The sequence below is a fragment of the Loxodonta africana genome, chromosome 6 (assembly GCF_030014295.1).
Source record: "Loxodonta africana isolate mLoxAfr1 chromosome 6, mLoxAfr1.hap2, whole genome shotgun sequence".
Lineage (NCBI taxonomy): Eukaryota > Metazoa > Chordata > Mammalia > Proboscidea > Elephantidae > Loxodonta > Loxodonta africana.
The window spans coordinates 21,355,678-21,365,144 of NC_087347.1; positions in this window are offsets into that span (position 1 = coordinate 21,355,678).

Consider the following 9,467-nt stretch of genomic DNA (forward strand, 5'->3'; position numbering starts at 1 on the left):
ATGTGCAGCCACCACCCATCTGTCAGTGGAGGCTTACATGTTGCTATGATGCTTAACAGGGTTCAGCATCATAGCAAGACAGACTAGGAAGAAAGTCCTCGTGACCTACTTCTGAAAATCAGTCAATAAATATCCTATGGATCACAATGGTACGATCAGCAAGCAACTGGGGGATGGCACAGGAGCAGGCAACATGTCATTCCGTTGTACGTGGAGTTCCCATGAGTCGGGGCCTACTAACAGCAGCTAACAACAATGACTTCATTTCTCTGAGTCTCTGTGTCCTTGGCTTTATAACAGGGATGATAGCAGTCTCTCCTTTGCAAAGGTATATTGAGAATTGCTTGTGGTGGTGCAATAGATCGCTCTTGTGTGGACTTCTTCACCATAGTCTTGTAAGTTCCACTCAAATGATTGAGCAGGACCATGCAAATATGTTCTATGGAACCCTAACAAAGGGATTGGCCAGTTTTGCCACCCCACTAGGCGTAAAATGAACCATCCCAGAAGAGAGGAGAAGATCTCATCATCACCAAGGAAGAAAATGCAAGAGTAGAGCACATCTTTGGACCTGGTATTCCTGCTGTGAGAAGCTCCTGGAACCAGGAGACTGAGAGAGAGGGCTGTAGCAGAGAAACAGTGTGGGAGAGACAATCAGAAAACAGCACAGGAAATGGCTTAGTGAGCTTCCTGGCCCTCAAAGGGAGAAAGCTAAGTGCTTTCAGGCAGGGTACTTGATGGCCCAGTAGGGTGCCTCCAGGTACTTGGTGGAGCTAGAGCTGAGTGCCTTAGGGCTGAGGCTTACTGGCAGAGTGGAGTGCCTAAGGGTATTTATTAGTAGAGGTAAAAGAGCATTGTGACACTAGCCCAAGCAAGACAGTGTCCAAAGGGCTAGAGGGAGGTGTGTCTGTGGGCAAGGCTGAGAAGAGGCTGTCCTGATGGAAGACTGGTATCCTGAGCTTTCCTGAACCTAAATTGTAACCTGTTACTTCTCTAGTAAACCCCATAATTGTGAGTATTGTCTGTGAGTTCTGTGTGGCCATTGCAATGAATTATCAAACCAAACAGAGAAGTAGAGAGTGCCGTGGAAGGGGCAGTTGGTATCAGAATTGGTAAAGACAGCAAAAGAAGGCGTATCTGATCTCTGCCTTATAGCAATCAGCCTTGAGCTGTTGATCATGGTTTGTCTTCCCCCTCGTGAAGTTAGGGGAGGCCAGACGGCATTCCTTCACCGTTTTTATACCTGCAGTGATGTTGGGCACATAGTTTTCAGCTATTACATGAGTTAGGTGGTAGAACTTGATCAAGGCTTTAACTGATGGGAAGGATTTGAGTAGGATGAAAGGAGAGAAGATTTCAGAATGTGGAGCTACATGTGAACAAATCCAGAAGCAGAAATGAGATGCAGTGTAGAGATAAGCTCTACTGAAATTTTCAAGCTTTATACCACCTTGCGCTAAGAAGACACACAAACTCATGTAATAAATATTTTATGTATTTAACCAGAGGAAGAATATAAATCCCCAATCATGTTACCCTGGAGATTCTGATTCAGTAGGTCTCGGGAGAGAAATACAGCCAGAATTCTCCTTAAAAGCAAGGATGATAAGACTTACTCTTGCTTGGTTTGGACATGTCATCAGAAGGGACCAAGCTCTGGAGAAAAACGCATTATTCTTGGTAAAATAGAACATCACAAAAAAAAAAAAAAAAAAGGAAGACCCTCAATGAGATGGACTGACACAGTGGCTGCAACAACACGCTCAAACTTAGCAAGGATTGTGAGGATGACACAGGATTGGGTAACATGTTGTTCTGTTAATTGTAGGCTCGCAATGAGAAGGAACTGATTCAACCACACCCAAAAACAACAGGGAGAGATTCAGAAATCTTTATATTAAAAAACACCACATGTCTTTGGGTCTTATGGTCCACTATGCAACTATTCATAGCACTCTAGCTATTCTATGAGTCTATCAAAACTATTTTAACATAATTTTTAGATGCTTTTTTTTAAACATAAATAACTAAGAAAGAACTTCCACTTCTACCATGGAACTCTTTAGTCCAGATCTTAAACAACAAAGACTTCCTTATTCAATAGGTTGTAAGAATCTAAACAAACAAAAAAAAACTGACTTTTTCTCAGTTCCTGAAGCATTCCAATACCACACTGTGCTTTAGTAGTTCAAATCCTGTAGAAAACATCACCATTCTTTGGTTCATGGAAATGCCAAGGTTCGTCCTCCAGGCCACCCCTCATCTTTTGTTTCCCTGCTCTTCTACAGAGGAAGTGTTTCAAGGTGGCCCTTGATTGCCCAAGAATCAGAAGGCTGGCACCTACTCTTTCCTGCTCTCTGAACTTTACTCCCAACATACTTAAAACATCCCCTCATGTCTCAGCCACCCCTTTTATGTTCTAGAAATTGCTAATATAAACAGTATAAAAAAGGTACCTAACTGTTCAAAATCACCCTTTCTTCTTATAAAGGTTTAACCCAACCACAGGAGGCCATGAGTACAAAAGCCAACTCATTTGTCAGGATCTAAAGAACTTCAAACAATAAAAGATAGCAACAGCATCAAAGGGCAGAAAAGAGTGCTCAGATGGTTCAACGGACTTGGATATGTGTACTGAAAACTAAATAACAATTTACCCCAGGAAGTGAGCTAAAGATCTACCCAAAACCACACATAGCTCACATAACAACAACAACAAAATATCATCATACGACAGACCCAGGACCCCTGAACCAAGAGACCAAGTCTAGGAAAAACAAAAACAGTGTCTTTAAACAATCACAGCATGTAAATAACTTACAAATATGTGTTCCAATGATTGTAAAGGTCATGTTGAAAGATCCTTACTTACAATGAATTAGCACCTGTCAAAATTGTATGAAAAGAATCTGAATGTTGTACTTCTTTGGATTTTGGTCAGCTTATAACCTGAATGCGTGCAGCCAATTTCCCATTTTTTGTTTTCTCACGTGTCACAATAAAGACCTCTTTACTGCAGAAGACCTCGGTGAAAGTTGTTACCCTACAATAGATTGGCGCAGCTTGCAGCGTCTTCACCAGTAAATTGCTCATCAGATCTCCAGGAGACTTGTACTGCTTGTTGGTGCCACAGCAGATCCACTGCAGTCCTGCTTCTTTCACTTCGCATCTTTCAGAGATCTTCCAACTGAGATAAACTCTATCTAAGTATGAAGTTTGTTGCCTTTCTGCAAAATAGATATTACGGTGACATAGTCTATGGACTGTGCTTCGTATATTGTTTGAAGCGTCATTTTGTGGTTTCTTGTTTTAGAGCTCCATCTGGAGGCCTTTTGGTAAAACTGCAATTCTTGATTTTATGGTTCTGTTTTTCTTTTTTTTTTTTCTCTCCTGCTCTTTTATGTATTAGCTAATGAAAGAAACTAGGAAACAATAATAAAAAGAGTGACAAAATTTCCCCACCTGGGACCCCTGCTGCCTACATGGTTCTAAACTTCGGTGCCACTGCTGGCCAGTAATTAGAAAAAAAAAAGAAAAGACGGCACAATTGCACCAAGAACCATGAGGCTGAATGGCCCCTACGCGGAAGTTACTAGAAAGTCGAGGGTCTTGTGTAAAGCAACCACAGCTGGAAATTAATTATAATTGGTATTTTGAGGCATCTCATTGGCAACATTATGACAAATTTGTCTCCCTACTGGAAGTAGCGTCTAAGCAAGCCAAACAAATTCAAACATTGCAAAAAGAGTTGGTAGGCAATACAAATTGGACTTAGTCAAAGCGTCGCCTTCCAGTCCCTATCCAGACTTAGAGAATCTGACTTTTTCTGAAATGTCATTTGCTAGGTCAGAAGATACTGAGCCCACCATGCCCTTGGTAGTTAAACAAAGGGCTGATGGTGGAAACCCCGAGGTCTTCTTACACTTTGGTCTAAGACTGGACTTAGGGCCATTGTAAGAGTGTTCCCTGATCCAAGGGATAACTCCCAAAAACTTATCCATGAATTTAGGTATTAGCTGAAATACATGAGCCTGGTTCTGCTGATATCTATAATTTAATACACATGCTGTTAAGTCCTGGTGATGGCCATCAATGGGTAGAAGCAGCAAAATGGGTGACTATTGAAAACACTTTAAGTCCCTGTACTTGCCTAGGTGCAACTCTTAGGAAAAAAAAAAAAAAAACAAAACTAAGAAATTAATGGGAGACATTATAGACTTTCTTTGAAATTTTCCCACCACTTGGATAATGCAAAAGCTAAGAAGTTTCCTGAATACAACCAAACACTGCGAGGGACAGAGTGGCAGGGACGGGGTTCTAGGGGCCATGGTTTCAAGGGACATCTAGGTCAATTGGTATAACAAAATGTATTAAGAAAACATTCTGCATCCCACTTTGGTGAGTGGCGTCTGGGGTCTTAAAAGCTAGCAAGCGGCCGTCTGGGATGCATCAATTGGTCTCAATTCACCTGGAGCAAAGGAGAATGAAGAACACCAAAGACATGAGGAAAATATGAGCCCAAAAGAAAGAAAGGGCTGCATAAACCAGAGACTCCATCAGCCTGAGACTGGAAGAACTAGATGGTACTTTGTTACCACCAATGACTACCCTGACAGGGAACACAACAGAGAACGCCTGATGGATCAGGAGAAACGTGGGATGCAGAACTCAAATTTTAGTAAAAAGGCCAGACTTAATGGTCTCACTGAGACTGCAGGGACGCCAGAGGTCATGGCCCCTGGACTCTCTTTAGCCCTAAACTGAAACTATTCCCGAAACCAACTCTTCAGACAAAGATTAGACTGGACTATAAGACATAAAATGATACTGGTGAAGAGTGTGCTTCTTAGCTCAAGTAGACACATGAGACTATGTGGGGAGCTCCCGTCTGGAGGTGAGACAAGAAGGCAGAGGGGAAACAGGAGCTGGTTGAATGGACATGGGAAATACAAGGTGGAGAGAAGGAGTGTGCTGTCACATTGTAGAAAGAGCAGCTAGGATCACATAACAACGTCTGTATGTTTTTGATGAGAAAGTGACCTGAATAGTAAACTTTCGCTTAAAGCACAACAAAAAGATTAAAAAAAAAAAATTTCCCTCCAAAAATCAATTGGGCAACAGTGCAACCTTGCAATCAAGGGAAGAATGAATCTATCTATAATCACACAGATTGGTTAAATAAAATGTTTTAGAATGTTCAAGATTAAAAATTACTGATGAAGGGGCTAAGGCCACTTTAATTCACTATTTGTAGGAGAATTGAATACTGTATTAGCCCAAATGGTAAAAAGGCATCAGTTAAATTGGGAAAGTATTGATACTTCTGAATTAGACACTTTAGTTTATACATTAAACCAAACTATGGAGCAGCAAAAGAAAGAGGCTGAGCAAAAAACAAAGAAAAGAAAAAAATTAATAGCTCTCCAAATGCAGCAATGACAGACACCTGTGGGAGCAATAGGGCAGCTATGAGTTGGAATCAACTTGACGGCCCTGGGTTTGGTTTGGGTTTTGGGATGGGAGCAAAGCCAAAGTAAGGGAATTCTCCCACCAATAATACTGCTCCCAAAGTCTATAACTTGCAAGAAACCTGGTCACTTTAAAACGGATTGTTTGAAGCTTAAGAATAAAAAAAAAAAAAAGGTGACTCCTTCAGCAGCGCTACCTTTAGAAAAATTAGTGTGACAACACTCCAGGGAGCTTATAGAGGCTTTGACCTTCTCCCAGTGAGGAGAAACAACACTCCAAGTAAGTGGGGAGACTTATACCTTCCTTGTGGGCATGTGTTCCACACTGTCAACAGTCAGTCCTAAAAGTTTGCAAAGGCCTCTTCCCCGAGCACTCGGACTTTTTGTGTCATAGCAATTTTCAATGAGGAACAAATTTTAACCCCTTCGTTACCCATACCAGTTTCCTTAGGTCCAATAGAAAATGTCCATCCCTTTTTATTAAGTGATGGTATGCCCGTAAATTTGTAAGAATATGACTTTCTTTCCAAATGGAAATGTGATGTTCAGCTTATAGATAAAAAAAAAATATATATATATTACTCAATTTCCCTAATGTTGAAAATGAAGAAAAGACTCAGATGCCTGAGATAGAACAAACTCTTTATTACAAGTTCTTTTGATATCAGAGGATGAGGATATCCTGTCCTTGGAAAAAGAGACCTCAATTCTTAATCAAATACCATCACAATCAACAACTTCATCTACCAATGTCACCTGCATGCTGTCAGTTGAACCTATTAAATTCCAAATAGAGCTCACTAACTCTTACCAAAAGTAGCTCAATATTCTTTAAAATGTGAAGCTAAGGAAGGACTGAAATGTGTCATCCAGTATTTTTTAGAAAAGGTATTAATCATTCCATGCACTTGCCGTTTTTGCTGTTAGGTGCCACCGAGTCTGTTCCAACACATAAGCGACCCTATGCACAACAGAACGAAACACTGCCCGGTCCTGTGCCATCCTCACAATTCTTGTTATGCTTGAATGTGTTCTTGCAGCCACTGTGTCAATCCATCTCCTTGAGGGTCTTCCTCTTTTTTGCTAACCCTCTGCTTTACCAAGCATGATGTCCTTCTCCAGGGACTGATCCCTCCTGATAATATGTCCAAAGTATGTAAGATGCAGCCTCACCATCCTTGCTTCTCAGGAGGATTCTGGTTGTACTTCTTCCACGACAGATTTGTTCATTCTTTTGGCAGTCCATGGCACATTCAATATTCTTCACCAACACCACAATTCAAAGACATCAGTTCTTCAGTCTTCCTTACTTATTGTCCAGCTTTCGCATGTTTATGAGGCGATTGAAAACAACTTGGCTTAGATCACGTGCACCTTAGTCCTCAAGGTGACATCTTTGCTTTTCAACACTTTAAAGAGGTCTTTTACAGCTGATTTACCCAATGCAATGTGTCTTTGAGTTCTTGACTGCTGATTCCATGAGCGTTGATTGTGGACCCTAGCAAAATAAAATCCTTGATAACCTCAGTCTCCCCTCTGTGTATCATAATATTGCTTATTGGCCCAGTTGTGAGGACTTTTGTTTTCTTTATGTTGAGCTGTAATCCATACTGAAGGCTGTGGTCTTTGATCTTCATGAGTAAGTGCTTCAAGGCCTCTTCACTTTCAGCAAGCAAAGTTGTGTCATCTGTATAATGCAGGTTGTTAATGAGTCTTCCTCCATACCTGATGCCCTGTTCTTCTTCATACAGTCCAGCTTCTTGAATTATTTGCTACGCATACAGATTGAATAGGTATGGTGGAAGGATACAACCCTGATGCACGCCTTTCTTCACTTTAAACCATGCAGTATCCCATTGTTCTGTTCGAATGACTGCCTTTTATCCATGTACAGATTCCTCATGAGCACAGTTAAGTGTTCTGGAATTCCCATTCTCTGCAATGTTATCCATAATTTGGTGTGATCCACATAGTCAAGTGTCTTAGCATAGTCAATAAAACACAGATGAAGGTCTTTCTGGTATTCTCTGCTTTGAGCCAGGATCCATCTGACACCAGCAATGATATCCTTGGTTCCACGCCCTCTTGTGAATCCAACATGAATTTCTGGCAGTTCCCTGTTGATGTACTTCTGCAAATGCTTTTGAATTATCTTCAGCAAGATTTTACTGGTGTGAGATATTAACGCTATTTTTCAATAATTTTTGCATTCTGCCAGATCACCATTCTTTGGAACGGCTACAAATATGAATGTCTTCTTTTCTTGGCTTAGACAAGTGAGCACATCCAGCTCTGCAACCATATGTTGAAACATCTTAATTTGTACTCCATCAATTCCTGGGTCCTTGCTTTTTTTGCCCAGGCCTTCAGTGTAGGTTGGACTTCTTAATTCAGCACCATCTGTTCCTGATCATATGCTACCCCCTGAAATGTTTGAATGTCAACCAGTTTTTTGGTACAGTGACTCCGTGTATTCCTCCCATCTTCTTTTGATGCTTCCTGTGTCATTCGATATTTCACCCAGCAAATTCTTCAATAGTGTAACTTGAGGCTTGAATTTTTTCTTTAGTTCTTTCAGCTTTAGAAATGCCACAAGTGTTCTTCATTTTGTTTTTCCTCTCTCCAGGTCTTGCACATGTCATTACAATACTTTACTGTGTTTTCTCAAGCTGCCCTTTGAAATCTTCTGTTCAGATCTTTTACTTCACCATTTCTTCCATTTACTTTAGCTACTGGACTTCCAAGTGCAAGCTTCTGAATCTCTTCTGACGTATTTTGGTCTTTTCTTTCTTTTTAATGACCTCTTGTTTTCTTCATGTATGATGTCCTTGATATCATTCTGCAACTCGTCAGGTCTTCAGTCATTAGTGTTCCGTGCTTCAAATTTATTCTTGAGATGGTCTCTTAATTTGGGTGGAATGTACTGAAGGCCATACTTTGGCTTTCACGTACTTGTTCTAATTTTCTTCGGCTTCAGTTCCACAGTCGGCCCTCTGACCTTATTCTGACTGATGATATTGAGCTTTTCCATCATCTCTTTCCAAAGATGTAGTCCATTTGGTTCCTGTGTATTCCACCTGGTGAGGTCCGTATGTATAGTTGCTGCTTACATTGTTGAAAGAAGATATTTCTAATGAAGAAGTCATTGGTCTTGCAAAATTTTATAATTCGATCTCCAACGTCGTTTTTATCACCAAGACCATATTTTCCAACTACCAATCCTTCTTCTTTGGTTCCAACTTTTGCATTTCAGTTGCCAGCAATTATAAATGCATCTTGATTGTATGTTTGATCAACTCATACTGCAGAAATTGGTAAAAATCTCCAATTTCTTCATTTTTTCCTTATTGGTTTGTTCATAAATTTGAATAATAGTCATATTAACTGGTCTTCCTTGTAGGCCTATGGATATTATCACTGACAGCATTGTATTTCAGGATAGATCTTAAAATATTCCTTTTGATGATAAATGCAATGCCATCCTTCTTCAATTTGCCCATAAGATTGTCTGATTCGAAATGGCCAATACCAGTCCATTTCAGCTCACTAATGCCTAGGATACCAATGTTTACATATTCCATTTCGTTTTTGACAACTTCCGGTATTTCTAGAGTCATACTTCGTACATTCCATGTTCCAATTATTAATTGATGTTTGCAGCTGTTTCTTCTCATTTAATATAATTGTCTAATATTTTACAGGAAATATTCTTTCCTAAGATGAATTTAGTAAGGCAGATACTGCGTCATTCTTTTTTAAAAATTTGTATTGTTCTTTACATGAAAGTTTTTATTGTGAATTAGTTTCTCATTCAAAAATTTATACACAGATTGTTTTGTGACATGAGATGTCATTGCCACAATGTGTCAGCACTGCCTCCCTTTCCACCCTGTTTTCCCTGTGTCCATTTTTCCAAATTTCCTGTTCCTTCTTGCCTTCATGGCTTTGCTTTTCGGAAGGTGTTGCCCATTTGGTATCATGTACTTAATTGAACCAAGA